Below are 20,349 nucleotides of genomic sequence, written 5' to 3'. Positions count from 1 at the left end.
ATAATATCCATTACTTTCAGAGATCATTTTGCTTGGCTCACTTGCTTTCCCTTCTTCTGCAGAAAACCTCTATAATTTTCTGGGAAGCTATGAATATAAAAATTATAACCTAAGAATTCTCAGCAGGTCAAATTATTTGCTGAACCCTTAAAACCAGCAGGTGTTTTGGGAAAATGTGGCATCAAAAGCCATTTTCTCTCAGCTGAAGCAATCTTTCACATGGAGATATAAAATGGAATCAAGATTGATACAGGAAAAATGTTGAAGCAGTCTGTTATTTTTCTCCCTCATGGCTGAGCTTGAGTTTTGTTTTTTTGCTCATTTTTGAAGTCATTTTAAACTTTTTTATTTTTTGAACAATCAACCCTTATTTACCCTTTAGTTCTTTGGACTTAATCACCTGTGTGTCTGCTTAGTTGCTCTGTTACTCAGTCGTGTCCAACTCTTTGCAACCCCATGGACTGTAGCCTGCCAGGCTCCCCTGTCCATGGGATTTTCCAGGTAAGAATGCTGGAGTGGGTAGCCATTCCATTCTCCAGGGGCTCTTCCCAACCCAGGGATCGAACCCAGATCTACATTGCAGGCAGATTCTTTATCATCTGAGCTACCAAGGGGGAAGCCCCTTAATCACCTGTAAACAAATGAAAGCACATTTGTTATAAAATTAATCAGGAATTACTCCCTTTCTAAAGTTCCATGAGAATTATAGGCATTATCATTCAAATTAGTAGTTAGTCATATATCATTTTGTCACTGTTTACCACTATTGTGTTTGTCTTATATCTGCCTTATATCTTTCACAAGTGTTTTGTATATTTGGATGTGATGGTTATTTCTCTGTGTTAACTTGGTTTGATCACTGGGGTGCCCAGACATTTGGCTAGTCATTACTCTGGGTTGTCTGGATGAGATTACATTTGAATCAGTAGACTTCCTAAGGTGGCTGGGCCTCCGTCAAGTGAGACTGAACTAGAATAACACAGTGGAGAAAGAGGGAGTCCTGCCTGACAGCTTTGGACTGGGACACTGGTCCTTTCCTGCTTTCAGACACAAATTAAAATATTGACTTTTCCTGATTCTGAGGAATTTACACCATCTGCTGACCGCAGATCTTGGGCGTTTTAGCCTGCATAGTCATCCGAGCCAATTTGTTAGATAGGTCTCCTTATATATGCATGCACGTGTGATAAATCACTCCAGTGGTGTTGAACTTTTTGTAACCCTGTGGACTGTAGCCCACCAGGCTCCTCTGTCCATGCGATTCTACAGGCAAGAATATTTTAGTGGGTTGCTGTGCCCTCCTCCAGGAGATCTTCCTAACCCAGGGATTGAACCCTCATCTTTGACATCTCCAGCATTGATAGGCCGGTTCTTTACCACTACTTCTGAAAAGCCCCTCTTAATATGTACATGTATCAAATTGCCAACATCCATTGGATCATCGAAAAACAAGAGAGTTCCAGAAAAACATCTACTTCTGTATTATTGACCATGCCAAAGCCTTTGACTGTGTGGATCACAACAAACTGGAAAATTCTTAAAGAGATGGAAATACCAGACCATCTGACCTGCCTCCTGAGAAACCTGTATGCAGGTCAAGAAGCAACAGTTAGAACTGGACATGAAACAACAGACTGGTTCCAAACTGGGAAAAGAGTACATCAAGGCTGTATATTATCACCATGCTTATTTAACTTAGATGCAGAGCACATCATGAGAAACGCTGGGCTGGATGCAGCACAAACTGGAATCAAGATTGCTGGGGAAAATATCAATAACCTCAGCTATGCAGATGACACTACCCTTATGGCAGAAAGTGAAGAGAACTAAAGAGCCTCCTGATGAAAGTGAAAGAGGAGAGTGGAAAAGTTGGCTTAAAACTCAACATTCAGAAAACATCTGGTCCCATCACATCATGGCAAATAGATGGGGAAACAGTGGCAAACTTTATTTTTTTGTGTTTCAGAATCACAGCAGATGGTGACTGTAGCCACAAAATTAAAAGATGCTTACTCCTTGGAAGAAAATTTATGACCAACCTAGACAGCATATTAAAAAGCTGAGACATTACTTTGCCAACAAAGGTCCGTCTAGTCAAAGCTATGGTTTTTCCAGTAGTCATTTATGGATGTGAGAGTTGGACTATAAAGAAAGCTGAGCACCAAAGAATTGATGCTTTTGAACTATGGTGTTGGAGGAGACTCTTGAGAATCCCTTGGACGGCAAGGAGATCCAACCAGTCCATCCTAAAGGAAATGAGTCCTGAATATTCATTGGAAGGACTGATGCTGAAGCTGAAACTCCAATACTTTGGCCACTTGATGTGAAGAACTGACTCATTGGAAAAGACACTGATGCTGGGAAGGATTGAAGGTGGGAGGACAAGGGGACAACAGAGGATGAGATGGTTAGATGACATTTTACTATATTGGCCGCAGTATCGAGGTTCATATTGTCGCTGATGCCACGTCATCGAGAAGCATGATGGACAGGATGTTTGCCCTTGAGCGTCTTGCTCGAACTGGGATCATTGTGACTACAAGTGAGGCTGTCCTGCTACAGCTGGTGGCTGATAAAGACCATCCAAAATTCAAGGAAATTCAGAATCTAATTAAGGCGAGTGCCCCAGAGTTGGGTCTGCTTTCCAAAGTATAAGACATGTGGAGGACTGCTATGCTACTCACTGTCAGATGACAGGACTGTAAGCCCAGAAAAACTCTTGTCTCTCGTAGAATTAAAATGTTAAGTCAAAAATTGGCTCCTTTTTTGCGCCTCTTAGTAAAACTTAACCAGTTAGACCGTTTGGGTACCAGCATTTAGTTACACATGTCAAAGGATTCAGGTGCTGCTTAACTTCTTTTTATGTTAATGTGCTTTTATTTATGAAAAAAATTTTTTAAAAATTTTACAATGTGGATCCTTTCCATCTAAATTAACATTTTTATCGTCACAAATTTCTCGAGTTAAAGCTTGCTTCACATGTTGTTGTAGATGACTGGACTAGGAAGACACTGCCCAAACAGCTGTCTGCACTGGGGGCCCAGAAGAGGAAAACCTAGAAATCAGTCCATTGTCCAGACTGCTGGCTTTCCCATGCTCATTTCTAGCCTGAGATCCTAGACCATACCCATCTTTTCTAGAGATCACCAAGGTCTTCCAGAGGCATTTAAAGGGGGAAAAGTGAACGTGGTTAAAATGAATGTCTTTTGCACTTTATTCAAAGAGATCACTTATTAAGTGTGACTCGTCTCAGTCACTTATTAAGTGTGACTCTTCCTTGTTTCGGGGCTTCTTGGGTGGTGGTAGTGGTAAAGAACCCACCAGCCAATGCAGGAGGCCTGAGAGATCAGGTTTGATCCCTGGGTTGGGAAGATCCCCTGCAGAAGGAAACGGCAACCCACTCCAGTATTCTTGCCTAATAAATTCCATAGACAGAGGAGCCTGGCAAGCTACAGTCTGTAGGATTGCAAAGAGTCAGACACGACCAAGCGACTAAGCACACACTCAGTCCTTGTTTAAGAATATGCTGGAGGAGAACTCATACACTCCCTATTCCAAACTAAGGTCTATGCATGCTAAGGAAATACCCCTCTTACCCAATACCAGAAATGGAAGCAAATCAAGTGACATATTTATTCATCCCTTTTTATGGGCCCAACACTGGACTAGGTGTAAAGTATACAAAATAGAGACCACCTATATTTTCCTGAATCTTGAATAAATTATTCTAAATACAAAGAAAGAATTGTCACAGTCTGAAACACTTCATATTAGCTAGAGAGGCAGTAAGAGACAATTTGAAAGAAATGAATGTGAGCTGGAGCAGAGACTTCATGAAAGAGACAATTGGAAATTTGCTGGAAGGAGAAGGATGTGGGAGAAAGGGATGGACAGGCAGATGGGAGGAGTGAATTCTCCACACTGAGAAACCTGTCCCAGGCTTGTGCATCATCCCTGAGCTTCCTCTTAGCTTTCACGGGCATCATGGCCCTGTATTTCTATTGTTGATACTGTGGTGCACATATAGAATAACATCTGTGGCTGTTTCTTAAAACTCAGTTCTTAAAACTTAAAACTCAGTTTATGGTATTAAGTTCCCTCCAGTTTCATCTCTACTCCATCTGGGCTGTTTGTCCTCCATGGGGAGAAAGGGTCTGAGAAAGAGACATGGTTTTGATCTCAAGATTTGTTTTCTGGTTGCAAGGTAATTTTCTGTGCTTGCTTACTTTTCTCAGAAGGGGTCATTTTTTCTCTCTGCTTCTTTTATTCAGTTGTGCCCCCAAATCTCTGCAAAATAAGATACTGATTTCAGCAGATAACAGTATCCCCCCACACCTGTATTATCTTCTTCCTGACCCCCCAGGTGACCCACACTTTCTAGACTCCCCTGCAGGTATTTGTTACCAAGTGAGTATTCTGGGCAATGACAAGTGAGCAGGAATGATGGGACCATTTCAAGACTGGTACACAGAGAAACTTCCATGTGCATTCCTCTTTTATTCCCTGGCTGATTGGAAAGGACTTTTGGGGAACAAAAGAGGATCGGGTCTCTGATGGAAAGGGTCTTGTTCCCTGATTTTTGGGCATAGGTAGAAGCCCGCCCCCCCAATTACCATTCATTCTGGACTGTGATGAGATGTGAGCTAGAAAGAGTCCTGATGAGTTGATTTCTCAAAGCAGTGTTTCTATCAGTTTAAGGCATGTGAGTGAATTTCTTACAGAGGAGCATAGCTAATTCTGATAAACTTTAAAAAATGTTTTTATCTGGAACTAATTTCAAGAAATAACGGTTGTAAGAACAGCACAAAGAACAGCTGTATGCCCCTCATGCTGGTTCACCTACGTTTTGTTCCATTTCCTTTGTCTCTTGCTCTTTCTTTACATATATGTGGGTTGCTCATTTTTTTCTGAACCCAGTCTCCTCTTAAGAATGATATTCTCCCCAATAATCATAGCATAGTCATCAAACTAAAGACGAAAGCAAAATAACCCCAGCCTCTATTCAGTTCACTGGCTATGTTCCAGTATGTGAATTGACCACTATCCTTCAGAGCAGTTTTTTTTTCCTCTATGGTACAGTGTCCAGTTCGGGGGATGTACAGACTTTACTTGTAATATCTCTTTTGTGTCCTTCAATCTTTGCCTTTAAATTTCTGTGCTTTATGATATTGACAGTTCTAAAGAACACACTTTTCCCTTTTTAGTGGAATGTTTCCCATTTTGGGTTTGTCTCTTGTTTTCATCACTGGGGTCAGCTTATCCGTTCTTTTTGTGAATCTTTTTACTGAAGTACAATAAGCAAAGCATTTTGAACTGAAACTTGCATAGCACCATGAACAAGAAAGAGTGAAGCATCATGATATAGTTGTTTTGTTGCTGGGTTACAAGGTGGGTGCAATTTCTAAAAACAACAAAATGTAGTTTCTTACAGCATACCAAAAATACCAGCTCTTTTGGGGAGGGAAAATTGTGTGTAAAATTAGGATATTGGTGGTTGTTGATGGTATATCACAGCTTCCCTTTTAGCATAGCAGAACCTCCTGCTGCTCAGTGCTTTCAGAATGCCACAGACTTTCTTCTGTCTGGAGAAACATATGTGACAATCTGGCAGAGGCCCATTAATGTCTAAGTAGGTGTATTAACCTACCAAGGATTTATGCATTTTAGAAGATGATATCTGAAAGGAGAAATCCATGACTCATAGCATGATTTTCCAAGGGTGGCATTTTAGAACATGGCACTTGGATAGGGGAAATGTTTTGGAGCAATATGGTTAGTTTTATCGGTCAACGTCGCTGGTCTATTCTAACCAGTTACTTAATTAAACTTAAAACTAGGTGTTCTTGTGAAGGCATTTTGTTGATGTGGTGAATAGCTTTTTTTATGTAAAAGACATGAGGTTTGATAATGTAGATGGTGCTCACCCAGTCAGTTGAAGGACTTAAGAGCAAAACCTGAGGTTACCTAGAGTAGAAATTCTGCCTTGAGACTGCAGCTTCAACTCCTCCTGAATTTCCAGCCTGCCAGCCTGCCCTACAGATTTCAAAATTCCATCTTCCATAATTGCATGAGCCAGTTAATTAAAAAAAAAATCTCTTTACACACATATGTGATTTCTGTTGTTTCTGTTTCTTTGGAGAGCTCTGACTATCAGTCTGTATTACAGACTGGCAATCATTTTTGTATTCCTCAAGTTATGCCTCAGAAGTGGTGACTGCTAACAGTGTTTTCAATGTGAGAAGTGTGCAAAAAATAAATGTTGAATGGATCCGTGAGTAACCAGCTCGAGATTAAACTACTAAGAAAGTTAATAATGTTCAGTTCAGTTCAGTCGCTCAATCGTGTCTGATCTCCACGACCCCGTGAATCACAGCACGCCAGGCCTCCCTGTCCATCACCAACTCCCGGAGCTCACTCAAACTCATGTCCACAGAGTCGGTGATGCCATCCAGCCATCTCGTTCTCCGTCGTCCCCTTCTCCTCCCGCCCCCAATCTTTCCCAGCATCAGAGTCTTTTCCAGTGAGTCAAGTCGCATGAGGTGGCCAAAGTATTGCAGTTTCAGCTTTAGCATTAGTCCTTCCAATGAACACCCAGGATTGATCTCCTTTAGAATGGACTGGTTGGATCTCCTTGTAGTCCAAGGGACTCTCAAGAGTCTTCTCCAACACCACAGTTCAAAAGCATCAATTCTTCGGCAATCAGCTTTCTTCACAGTCCAACTCTCACATCCATACATGACCACGGGAAAAACCATAGCCTTGATTAGATGGACCTTTGTTGTCAAAGTAATGTCTCTGCTTTTTAATATACTATCAAGGTTGGTCATAACTTTCCTTCCAAGGAGTAAGCGTCTTTTAATTTCATGGCTGCAATCAGCATCCGCAGTGATTTTGGAGCCCCCAAAAATAAAGTCTGACACTGTCTCCACTGTTTTTCCATCTATTTCCCATGAAGTGATGGGACCAGATGCCATGATCTTTGTTTTCTGAATGTTGAGCTTCAAGCCAACCTTTTCACTCTCCTCTTTCACTTTCATCAAGAGGCTTTTGAGTTCCTCTTCACTTTCTGCCATAAGTGTAGTGTCATCTGCATATCTGAGGTTATTGATATTTCTCCCAGCGATCTTGATTCCAGCTTGTGCTTCTTCGAGCCCAGCGTTCCTCATGATGTTCTCTGCATGTAAGTTAAATAAGCAAGGTGACAATATACAGCCTTGACATACTCCTTTTCCTATTTGGAACCAGTCTGTTGTTCCATGTACAGTTCTGACTGTTGCTTCCTGACCTGCATACAGGGTTCTCAAGAGGCAGGTCAGGTGGTCTGGTATTCCCATCTCTTTCAGAATTTTCCACAGTTTATTGTGATCCACACAGTCAAAGGCTTTGGCATAGTCAATGAAGCAGAAAGAGATGTTTTTCTGGAACTCTTTTGCTTTCTCCATGATCCAGCAGATGTTGGCAATTTGATCTCTGGTGCCTCTGCCTTTTCTAAAACCTACTTGAACATCTGGGAGTTCACGGTTCACATATTGCTGAAGCCTGGCTTGGAGAATTTTGAGCATGAGTTTACTAGCGTGTGAGATGAGTGCAATTGTGCGGTAGTTTGAGCATTCTTTGGCATTGCCTTTCTTTGATATTGGGATGAAGACTGACCTCTTCCAGTCCTGTGGCCATTGCTGACTTTTCCAAATTTGCTGGCATATTGAGTGCAGCACTTTCACAGCATCATCTTTCAAGATTTGAAATAGCTCAACTGGAATTCCATCATTTCCACTAGCTTTGTTCGTAGTGATGCTTTCTAAGGCCCACTTGACTTCACATTCCAAGATGTCTGCCTCTAGATCAGTGATCACGTTATCGTGACTATCTTGCTCGTGAAGATCTTTTTTGTACAGTTCTTCTGGGTATTCTTGCCACCTCTTCTTAATATCTTCTGCTTCTGTTAGGTCCATACCATTTCTGTCCTTTATCGAGCCCATCTATGCATGAAATGTTCCCTTGGAATCTCTAATTTTCTCAAAGAGATCTCTTGTTTTTCCTATTCTGTTGTTTTCCTCTGTTTCTTTGCATTGATCACTGAGGAAGGCTTTCTTATCTCTCCTTGCTATTCTTTGGAACTCTGCATTCAGATGCTTATATCTTTCCTTTTCTCCTTTGCTTTTCACTTCTCTTATTTCACAGCTATTTGTAAGGCCTTCTCAGACAGCCATTTTGCTTTTTGCATTTCTTTTCCATGGGGATGGTCTTGGTCCCTGTCTCCTGTACAATGTCACGAACCTCCGTCCAGAGTTCATCAGGCACTCTATCTATCAGATCTAGTCCCTTAAATCTATTTCTCACTTCCACTGTATAATCATAAGGGATTTGACTTAGGTCATATCTGAATGGTCTAGTGGTTTTCCCTACTTTCTTCAATTTAAGTCTGAATTTGGCAATAAGGAATTCATGATCTGAGTCACAGTCAGCTCCTGGTCTTGTTTTTGCTGACTGTCTAGAGCTTCTCCATCTTTGGCTGCAAAGAATATAATCAATCTGATTTTGGTGTTGACCATCTGGTGATGTCCATGTGTAGAGTCTTCTCTTGTGTTGTTGGAAGAGGGTGTTTCCTATGACCAGTGCGTTCTCTTGGCAAAACTCTATTAGCCTTTGCCCTGCTTCACTTCGTGCTCCAAGGCCAAATTTGCCTGTTACTCCAGGTGTTTCTTGACTTCCTACTTTTGCATTCCAGTCCCCTATAATGAAAAGAACATCTTTTTTGGGTGTTAGTTCTAAAAGGTCTTGTAGGTCTTCATAGAACCGTTAAACTTCGGCTTCTTCAGCATTACTGGTTGGGGCATAGGCCTGGATTACTGTAATATTGAATGGTTTGCCTTGGAAACGAACAGAAATCATTCTGTTGTTTTTAAAATTGCATCCAAGTACTGCATTTCAGACTCTTTTGTTGACCATGATGGCTACTCCATTTCTTCTAAGGGATTCCTGCCCACAGTAGTAGATATAATGGTCATCTGAGTTAAATTCACCCATTCCAGTCCATTTTAATTCACTGATTCCTAGAATGTCTATGTTCACTCTTGCCTTCACACCTTACCCATGGGCTATCCAAGACCTCCAGTGGATAGTACCAAATCATGTACATGTACACTATGATTTTTCCTCTTCTATTGGGCCGGTAGGGCTTCTCTATGGCTCAGTGGTAAAGAATCTGCCTGCCATTGCAGGACACACAGAAATGAAGGTTCACTCCCTGCATTGGGAAGATCTCCTGGAGGAGGAAATGACAACCTGCTCCACTATTCTTGCCTGAAGAATTCCACAGCCTGGTGGGCTACAGTCCATGGGATCGCAGAAGAGTTGGACATAAGTGACTAAACAACAAACAGCAATGGTCAGGTAGTGTATACAGTGTGGATACCTGGACAAAGGGATGACTCACATCCTGTGTGGGATGGTGAGAGATTTCATTGTGCTGCTCAGAATGACTGCCATTTAACTCTTATGAATTTTTTTTTTCTGTAACTTTCCATTTAATATTTTCAGACCCCAGTTGACTGAAGGTAACTGATATCACGGAGAGCAAAAATGTGAGAATAAAGTGGACTACTGGTTTGAGGATTTGAAGTAAAAAATAAAATTTGAGCCTTAAGACATTTCTTCATAATGTTGAAATTCTCAAAAGTAAATAGGAATATTCATGCATTCATGATTTTTGTCTTAAGAAATAAAGTCTCCTAGTTATTTATTGCCACATTAAATTGTCTAGAACCTAATGGTTTTCTATTTAGTAAGGAATAGTTCATGAAATTCAAAGACGCTTACTCCTTGGAAGGAAAGTTATGACCAACCTAGACAGTATATTAAAAAGCAGAGACATTACTTTGCCAACCAAGGTCCGTCTAGTCAAGGCTATGGTTTTTCCCGTGGTCATGTATGGATGTGAAAGTTCGACTGTGAAGAAAACTGATGGCCGAAGAATTGATGCTTTTGAACTGTGGTGCTGGAGAAGACTCTGGAGAGTCCCTTGGACTGCAAGGAGATCCAACCAGTCCATTCTAAAGATCAGTCCTGGGTGTTCATTGGAAGGAGTGATGCTGAAGCTGAAGCCTCTATACTTTGGCCACTTGATGTGGAGAACTGACTCATTTGAAAAGACCCTGATGCTGGGAGGGATTGGGGATGGGAGGAGACGGGGACGACAGAGAATGAGATGGCTGGATGGCATCACTGACTCGATGGACATGAGTTTGAGTGAACTCCGGGAGTTGGTGATGGACATGGAGGCCTGGCGTGCTGTGATTCATGGGGTCGCAAAGAGCTGGACACGACTGAGCGAATGAACTGAACTGAGTACAGGTTTGCTTTCAATTTCTGCATTGAGTAAATGTTATTCACATATAAAAATTTTTGCTGCCCTCTGGTGGACATAAATCAAAAGTATTCTATAAATCAAAAGTATATAAATACAGGTCAAGTAGTCTTCTATTCGAATATCTTTCCAAAGTTCCCTTCTAAGTTCGGAAGTCTAAATGCATCTTTCTTGTAAGGAGGTCAACACCTCTGATTTGCTTATAAATCCCTGTTAGAATACACGAGGTACTTAAAATATAACACCAAAAGAGCCTAACAAAATATTATGACAGTGATTCTGTGAGAAAATGCCTTGGAAATTGTGACTTGGGAGTTCAGGGCTGATCTCCTCAGTTTTGGTTTTGATTGCTGAGGGAAGCTGTGTGGAATCTCTGGATCCCTCCTCAGAGGCAGTGGGGGAGACTTCCATGGGCTGGCATGGTGTGTGTTGGGAGAGGGGCTTGGGGTGTTGAGGTACAGACATTAAAAGTTTTGGTAATAGGGCCAGGTGGGGGTGGTAAAGGAAGTGTGGCTGAGCTCAGCCTTGAGGAGCAGGGTGAGGAGCCTGGATTGAGAGAAACAGAAGATCTGGAAATAAGGTTCATGAAAAGGCTGGAGGAGCCAGAGTGACACCCAAGACATGGACAGATAGGAGAGAACAATGGTACGGGCTGTGGTATACTGGAGCACAATCATGCCCACTCACAGAAGCCAAGTGTTACATTTTCAAGAATTTGACTGCAGCCATGAAATTAAAAGACACTTGCTCCTTGGAAGGAAAGCTATGACAAACTTAGACAGCATACTGAAAACCAGAGATATCACTTTGCCAACAAAGGTCTGTATAGTCAAAGCTATGGTTTTTCAGTAGTCATGTATGGGTGTGAGAGTTGGATCATAAAGAAGGCTGAGCACTCAAGAACTGATGCTTTTGAACTGTAGTGCTGGAGAAGACTCTTGAGGGTCCCTTGGACAGCAAGAGATCAAACCAGTCAATCCTAAAGGAATATTCCAATATGCATTGGAAGGACTGATGATGCTGAAACTAAAGCTCCAATCCTTTGACCACCTGATGTGAAGAGCCAACTCATTGGAAAAGATCCTGATGCTGAGAATGATTGAAGGCAAAAGGAGAGGTGGCAGAGGATGAGATGGTTGGATACTATACTGACTTAATGGCTATGAATTTGAGTAAACTTTGGGAGATAGTGAAGGGCAGGGAAGCCTGGCGTGGTGCAATCCATGGGGTCACAAGGAGTTGGACCTAGCCCAGTGTCAGACATACAGTGTGTCAAAAACAGGGAAGCCTCTAAAATGTTATCCTACTTGAAAGCCACTAAGTTGGTCAGCACAATTTCGTTGATGCTGACAGAAGACATGAGACTCTGGGTCAGAATATTTCATGTGATTCTAGTGAGCGACTTCACTAGGCAGACAAGATCCTGCCCCATGGGCCTCAAAATATCTTACAGGATTATTAACCAGAAAAGCATTAACACTAAACAAGAAGCATTACACAGATGTGTTGGGATAAGGATAAAGAAACAAATGGCGGTTGATATGAGTCCTGAGGCAGTCTGGGTTCCTTCTGGTGGGCAACTGAGAGGAGAAACGAGTTAGGACTGGGGGGGGGGGGGAAAGGGGGAATAAGTAAAACAGTGAGGGCCTAAGAACCATAGTGAGGTAATGAAGCAGCAGTTGCTGACTGGGTCAGTGATTGATTGATCGGGGTAATGAAATAACATTGGTTGGTTGATTGATGAAAGGAATTTTTTTTAAATTGGGAGGGTTATTTAGTTTATTAACAAGGTAAATAAATGGGGAAGGGAGTCATCAGACTGTGGCAGTAATTGGAGGAGAGTCCTACTGTTTTCTGTTTTTAATATTTATATTCATTTATTCATTTGAGCTGGGTCTTATTTGTGGCATGCAGGATCTTTAGTTACAACGTGAGGACTCATGTGGGATCTAGTTCCCCAACTAGGGATCAAACTGGACCCCCTGTATTGGGAGCCTGGAGTCTTAGCCACTGGACCACGGGTGAAGTCCTTCCAGCATTTTCTTGCACTGCTGCTGCTGCTAAGTCGCTTCATCGTGTCCGACTCTGTGCGACCCCATAGATGGCAGCCTACCAGGCACCCCCGTCCCTGGGATTCTCCAGGCAGGAACACTGGAGTGGGTTGCATGGCCTTCTCCAAAGCATGAAAGGAAAAACTGAAAGGGAAGTCGCTCACTGGAATCACATGAAATTTGAAATATTGTGTGAAGATATGGAATCCCTGGAACTAAATGCTCAGAGTCTGGATGGGAGGGGTGTGAGTATAGTTTGAAGAGACCAAGGAGGGCAAGAAAGGAGCTATAGTGAAGGGAATCGAATTCCCATTTGTGTGGCGATAGTGAGGACTGGGGCATGCCCTGGGCGGCTTCCTAGGTGAGAGCTTGTGAGTCAGGGATGAAGTATCAGTAGTTTTACAATTTGCCTCAACTCTTATTTTGGAAAATTAGGGAGCAAAAATCCATGGAGTCTGGATACACCAATTGTCGAGAGTTAGAGTGAAGTTAGTCTAACTCAAGGACTGAAAGAAGGTTTCTGGGACTTAGTTCCTGTCACTTAATTGATGGCCTTGTGACCTCTCCACTGTCCTTGTCAATTGTGAAGCTTTTTATGAGAGGTTATTTTAAAAGCTTTGCTGAAGGCCTGAGACCTGAAAGCACAGGCAGAATAATAAAAGCTGAAAGTTCCCCATGTCTTCTGCACATGGGGCTTGAGAATTTCTGTGGAGTTTTAGAAAGATATGTTGGAGGGTACACTCAGAGCAATTTAAAGATAACAGTTTTTATGCTCAATTATTTTTCTTGACATAAATATTGCAGATGGTATGTTCTAGATGGAATCTGCCAATCAGTTTGTAAGTCCTTGTTTCTTTTAGTACTAGACAACCTTAAGGTATACACGAAACATCTGCCCCTGGGTAACAAATACAGTATTGTCTTCTACGGAGTTTCCACAGTAAAATGCCAACAAAATAAATCTAACATCCAAATTGTTTTACTGTGTAATTTTGTTAAAGTGAATATATTGCTGTAATCCTGTACCCTTATGTGTACCAAGTGCTCAACTTATGTGATCAGTTCTATGTAAAAGTTCTCTGAAGTAGTTACGGTTATGATTCCTTTTTTTTACTGGTGAGGCAGCAAGCTCAGAAGTGGAGTAGGTTGCACATTACTAGTAAGTAACTGTGTGTGAGCTAATAATAATTCTAAACTGCTGTGAGCCTTTTGAACATGTAGGTAGTGCACTCTGGTCAGAGACCTTAAGAAATTTGAACAGATTTTCCTTCTGTTGCTCCCTTTTAATTTATGGGATATCCTCAGCTTCCCAGGTGGTGCCTGATTCTTGACATCACTGACGGTTCTTGCTGGTCCAGGCTTCCTCTATTCACAGATCTGAATTGACATTCCAGGCCAGGCCTCATCCTCCCAAAAAGCAGGACCATTGCCTGTCTTCAGTGTACTGGTCATTTCACATTACCTAGAGTTTTTGAAAATTCGTCCACAAGAAAATACCTTTATGTTTAAGCCTGGGCCATCTTGAAAACTGATCCAAGCACAAATTAATTTAGCATCCTATTGGTGAGAAGGATAGAACATATACATTCTGTTAAGAAAAGAAGATAAGGGCTAAAATGTATATAGTTCTTAGGAGAAAAAACTCAAAGATACTGTCTCTAAACAACCACCCTCAGGAATATTAAAAACTCAACTTTCTGGGAAACCTAGAAAATGATTATGCTTAGGACTAAAAATAGGAGCTATGAAAAGAAAAATTCTTAACATATTCAACCAGTGAAACCACTAGGGGGGCATTTAAAATAGGAAAATAAGATAATAAAAAGAAAATGAAACTATAAATATATGGTACCAATCAAGGAACCTCAATGTAAGTACCACTCAGGTCAAGAAATAAAATATTGCCAACATCTAAAAGCCTCTTCCTGAGCACAAAACTCCCCCCTACCCCTCTGTAAAGGTGATTTTTGCAATAAATCATTTTCTTTTATTTGTTTGATTTTGTTTTAACATCTAAGTTTATATACACGATGCGTATGTGTATATAAAATAGTGTGTATATGTATTTATTATGTTGGTATGCATGTTGTTTATATATTTATATATATAATTTATAATAATATTTGTATCTTGTATATTTAAAATTAAATACAGACTGTGAGATTTGTGAACTCAAGATTAACCAGGAATACCCATCTTTATATATTTAGTACTTCACAGACTCTGACACTTAATGAGCTTGTAATAGCATGCTGTAAATCTGTGTCACATGAAAAAGATTGCTAAACATAAACCTTGATTAAATAGAGTTGAGAGAGCAGAAGAGGGAGTTCTCCTGCCTGTGATGAGAGCAGAGCCCAATAAAATGAAAAAAGACTTTTTTTCCCTGACAAGGACTTAGCTAATGAAAAACCATGGATTATTTGTATATCATGGCCCTCCTAGGCTTCCCACGTGGCGCCAGTGGTAAAGAATCTGCCTGCCAATACAGGAGACACAAGAGACACAGGTTTGATCTCTTGGTCAGGAAGATCCCCTGGAGTAGAAAATGGCAACCTCCAGTATTCTTGCCTGGAAAATTCCATAGACAGAGGAGCCTGGCAAGCTACAGTCCATGAATTCTCGACGGGTCAGACACAGCTGAGCACAGGCACACACATAGCCCTCCCAGCTTTCTTTTCCCCTCTTTAAAAGTTCCCTTGCCACATAGATACTTGCCTGTGGCTCACCATGGCCCTAGATCCCAAATTGCAATTCTCTGCTGATCTTGATAAAAGCCACCTTTGTTGGAGAAATATCTGGCAGTCTGTTTAAGGTCAACATGATCAAGTAAATGATAAGTTATTAAGTAAGAGATTATCTACTTATCTTTTGGAGATTATTTTGACTGCATGGTGGAATAATATATATTGAGATTTAAATTGATACTTTTTTTTCTTTTTTTAAGATTTCCTAAATCCAGTTTTCTCCATTTCAGCAGTTAGACATCCTTCCTACATTGCTGTAGGGAAGGGACAAACAGATAAATAAGATTACAAAAGAGGTATGTTCTTGGCTAATCTATTTCTGTTTCCAGTAGTCAGTGGATTTGGAAAATTAGATAAAGAGCTGTTTTCTGCTCCTCATTTTCTTGGCCAGAGAAGAAAGAGAGTGAGAAGGCAAACAAGGTATTAGATATGAGGCTGTCACTGAAAACTGGAGGCTAGCACTTGCTTTTTTGCTTCCTTGCCCTCAACCTCCAAATGACAAAGATCGCAGATAGGATTATTGTTTAGTCACTAAGTCCTGTCCAACTCTTTTCCACCCCATTGACTGCAGCACCCCAGGCTTCCCTGTTCTTCACTATCTCCTGGAGTTTGCTCAAACTCATGTTCATTTAGTCAGTGATGCCATCCAACCATCTCATCCTCTGTTGTCCCATTCTCCTCCTGCCCTCAGTCTTTCATAGGGTCTTTTCCAATGAGTTGGCTCTTTGCATCAGGTGACCAAAGTATTGGAGCTTCAGCATCTGGAGCTTCAGCATCAGTCCTTCCAATGAATATTCAGGGTTGACTTCCTTTGGGATTGACTGGTTTGATCTCCTTACTGTCCAAGGGACTCTCAATAGTCTTCTCTAGCACCGCTATTCAAAAGTATCAGTTCTTTGGTGCTCAGCCTTCTTTATGGTCCAACTCTCACATCCATCCATGACTACTGGAAAAACCATGGCTTTCACTAGATGGATAGTATTGAGGGCTTTGAAATCGAGGAGACCTGTGCTGTAGTGTGCTGGGTCTCCCTTGGGTCTTCTGAGAGCCAGTTGTCACATTTTTAGGAGTGGTGTGAGCTTGTTGGTATCACCCCTATAACTTGATATCAGACCCAGTGAGAGTGTTCCTTTCTGGAAATTGATAAATGCTCTTTCATCCTACCCTGGAGAGTTGGTTGTTAATATCAGCACCCTTAGGACCTGTGCCTCCATTGCCAGGTGGAACCTGGAAAAGTAAGATGGACTGTCAAGGACTGGACATCTTCTGAAATTACACATCAAGTGTAAAATTTGTGGTGTGATGTGTCCAAGAAAATGGTCCTCGGTCAACCTTCCAGGGCTCTTGCCTATCTTTTTGTATCATGAAGAGGAGTTGAACAGCTTCTCTGAATGTAAGAGCAAGACAGAAGTGGTCAAGTGTCTCAGACAACACTAATAATTGATCTGAAGCCCCAGAGTGCCATGGGATTGCAGATCAGTATTTTCTGAGAAACTTGGCCTGGGCATGAGAGTGATGGAATAAGGGCCAATTTTGAAGGGTCTTGAAACTGAGGCCAGGTGACCTGCCAGAAACTTAAGTAGGTTAATAACCTTGAACCAGATAACAACATGCATCTCAAAGAAAGTTTGTGTTGATGGATGACACCTCCACATCTCCAGCCCACTCTCTCCACTCTTTACAACTATATAAGCTCCTGGAAATGAGACTTGATCTCAGCGTGAAGGAATAAGGTTGAGACCAGGGTGAAACATGAGTCATCCACTTTGGGTACAAAATTTAATGGGGTACCAAAGAACTCAGTAGTCAAGATATTAATAAATAATATTTTAATGCAATGTGTGAAAACTCAAAATTAATGTAAAAATGCACAGTGAACAAAATGTCAAAATTTTAAGTGAACACAAGATCAACATTACCTAGTTTTCCTTTCATTTCAGGCTCTGCTGTGGTTACTTGGGGAACTGTTACTGATCCTGCCTTAGTCTCCTCCTCACTCCAGTGGAGGGGAGGTGGTTGGGGGTGGCTGCAGGGCCTTGTATTGCATGAGACTTAGTTTTTGAATGAAAGCTTTAAATAGATAATGAGCTGAATTCCAGAAAAATAAAATTCTGTCTCTTGCACATGTGACTTGTGGGCTCAGATTTGCCCACAATAGATTGTTAGTATATTTAGATGAAACAGCCTTATATTGGAAAAAGACGCTGTCTAGGACATTCACAGCTTGACAGAAAAAGTCTATGCCTGGCTTCAAAGATTAAAAGGACAGGTTGGCTCTCTTGTTAGGGGATAATGCAGTTCGTGACACTAAATTGAAGCCAGTGCTCATTTCAGTTCAGTTCAGTTCAGTTCAGTCGCTCAGTCATGTCCGACTCTCTGCGACCCCATGAATCACAGCACGCCAGGCCTCCCTGTCCATCACCAACTCCCGGAGTTCACTCAAACTCATGTCCATCGAGTCGGTGATGCCATCCAGCCATCTCATTCTCCGTCGTCCCCTTCTCCTCCCGCCCCCAAACCCTCCCAGCATCAGAGTCTTTTCCAGGGAGTCAACTCGTTGCATGAGGTGGCCAAAGTATTGGAGTTTCAGCTTTAGCATCAGTCCTTCCAATGAACACCCAGGATTGATCTCCTTTAGAATGGACTGGTTGGATCTCCTTGCAGTCCAAGGGACTCTCAAGAGTCTTCTCCAACACCACAGTTCAAAAGCATCAATGCTTCGGTGATCATCTTTCTTCACAGTCCGACTCTCACAACCATACATGACCACGGGAAAAACCATAGCCTTGACTAGACGGACCTTTGTTGGCAAAGTAATGTCTCTGCTTTTTAATATACTTTCTAGGTTGGTCATAACTTTCCTTCCAAGGAGTAAGCGTCTTTTAATTTCATGGCTGCAGTCAGCATCCACAGTGATTTTGGAGCCCCCCAAAATAAAGTCTGACACTGTTTCCACTGTTTCCCCATCTATTTCCCATGAAGTGATGGGACCAGATGCCATGATCTTTGTTTTCTGAATATTGAGCTTCAAGTCAACTTTTTCACTCTCCTCTTTCACTTTCCTCAAGAGGCTTTTGAGTTCCTTTTCACGTTCTTCCATAAGGGTGGTGTCATCTGCATATCTGAGGTTATTGATATTTCTCCTGGCAATATTGATTCCAGCTTGTGCTTCTTCCAGCCCAGCGTTCCTCACGATGTACTCTGCATATAAGTTAAATAAGCAGGGTGACAATATACAACCTTGACGTACTCCTTTTCCTATTTGGAACCAGTCTGTCGTTCCATGTCCAGTTCCAAATGTTGCTTCCTGACCTGCATACAGGGTTCTCAAGAGGCAGGTCAGGTGGTCTGGTATTCCCATCTCTTTCATAATTTTCCACAGTTTATTGTGATCCATACAGTCGAAGGCTTTGGCACAGTCAATGAAGCAGAAATAGATGTTTTTCTGGAACTCTCTTGCTTTCTCCATGATCCAGCGGATGTTGGCAATTTGATCTCTGGTGCCTCTGCCTTTTCTAAAACCTGCTTGTACATCTGGAAATTCACAGTTCACGTATTGCTGAAGCCTGGCTTGGAGAATTTTGAGCATGACTTTACTATCATGTGAGTGGAGTGCAATTGTGCGGTAGTTTGAGCATTCTTTGGCATTGCCTTTCTTTGGGATTGGAATGAAAACGGACCTTTTCCAGTCCTGTGGCCACTGCTGAGTTTTCCAAATTTGCTGGCATATTGAGTGCAGCACTTTCACAGCATCATCTTTCAAGATTTGAAATAGCTCAACTGGAATTCCATCATCTCCACTAGCTTTGTTCGTAGTGATGCTTTCTAAGGCCCACTTGACTTCACATTCCAAGATGTCTGGCTCCAGGTGAGTGATCAGGCCATCGTGATTATCTTGGTTATGAAGATCTTTTTTGTACAGTTCTTCTGTGAACTAAAATAGACTGGAATGGGTGAATATAACTCAGATGACCATTATATCTACTACTGTGTGCAGGAATCCCTTAGAAGAAATGGAGTAGCCATCATGGTCAACAAAAGAGTCCGAAATGCAGTACTTGGATGCAATCCTAAAAAAGACAGAATGATTTCTATTCATTTCCAAGGCAAACCATTCAATATTACAGTAATCCAAGTCTATGCCCCAACCAGTAATGCTGAAGAAGCCGAAGTTTAACGGTTCTATGAAGACCTACAAGACCTTTTAGAACTAACACCCAAAAAAGAAATATACCGTGTTCATGGATTGGAAGAATAAATATTGTAAAAATGAGTATACTACCCAAAGTAATTTATACATTCAATGCAATCCCTATCAAGCTACCAAAGATATTTTTCACAGAACTAGAACAAATAATCTCACAATTTGTATGGAAATACAAAAAACCTCGAATAGCCAAAGCAATCTTGAGGAAGAAAAATGGAACTGGGGGAATTAACCTGCCAGACTTCAGGCTCTACTACAAAGCCACAGTCATCAAGACAGTATGGTACTGGCATAAAGACAGAAATATAGATCAATGGAACAAAATAGAAAGCCCAGAGATAAATCCACACATCTATGGATACCTCATCTTTGACAAAGGAGGCAAGAATATAAAATGGAGAAAAGACAGTCTCTTTAACAAGTGGTGCTGGGAAAACTGGTCAGCCACTTGTAAAAGAATGAAACTAGAACACTTCCTAACACCATACACCAAAATAAACTCAAAATGGATTAGAGAGCTAAATGCAAGACCAGAAACTATAAAACTCCTAGAGGAGAACGTAGGCAAAACACTCTCCGACATAAATCACAGCAGGATCCTCCATGACCCACCTCCCAGAATATTGGAAATAAAAGCAAAAATAAACAAATGGGACCTAATTAAAATCAAAAGCTTCTGCACAGCAAAGGAAACTATAAGTAAGGTGAAAAGACAGCCTTCAGAATGGGAGAAAATAATAGCAAATGAAGCAACTATTAAAGGATTAATCTCCAAAATATATAAGCAGCTCCTGCAGCTCAATTCCAGAAAAATAAATGACCCAATCAAAAAATGGGCCAAAGAACTAAACAGACATTTCTCCAAAGAAGACATAAAGATGGCTAACAAACACATGAAAAAATGCTCAACATCCCTCATAATCAGAGAGATGCAAATCGAAACCACAATGAGATACCATTTCACACCAGTCAGAATGG

The 20,349-nt window shown here is 41.3% G+C and overlaps 1 long non-coding RNA gene across 2 annotated transcripts in view; it reads left to right on the top strand.

Moving 5' to 3' along the window:
- Nucleotides 1–20,349, top strand: part of LOC148778713 (uncharacterized) — a 98,684-nt gene that overhangs the window by 64,531 nt on the left and 13,804 nt on the right. Inside the window, exon 4 of one of the 2 annotated variants that reach the window (XR_016037374.1) lies at nucleotides 9,222–9,393. This is a non-coding gene — a long non-coding RNA (uncharacterized LOC148778713). Of the gene's footprint in view, nucleotides 1–9,221; nucleotides 11,250–20,349 lie in introns of those variants that run through there. The other variant, XR_016037373.1, reaches the window with a different exon arrangement.

This window comes from Moschus berezovskii, chromosome 1 (genome assembly GCF_049115385.1).
Source record: "Moschus berezovskii isolate FMDL1 chromosome 1, NW_MosBer_1.0, whole genome shotgun sequence".
Taxonomy (NCBI): Eukaryota; Metazoa; Chordata; class Mammalia; order Artiodactyla; family Moschidae; genus Moschus; species Moschus berezovskii.
The sequence above is the reverse complement of the archived record's forward strand: the minus strand, read 5'-3'. Positions and strand labels throughout refer to the sequence as shown.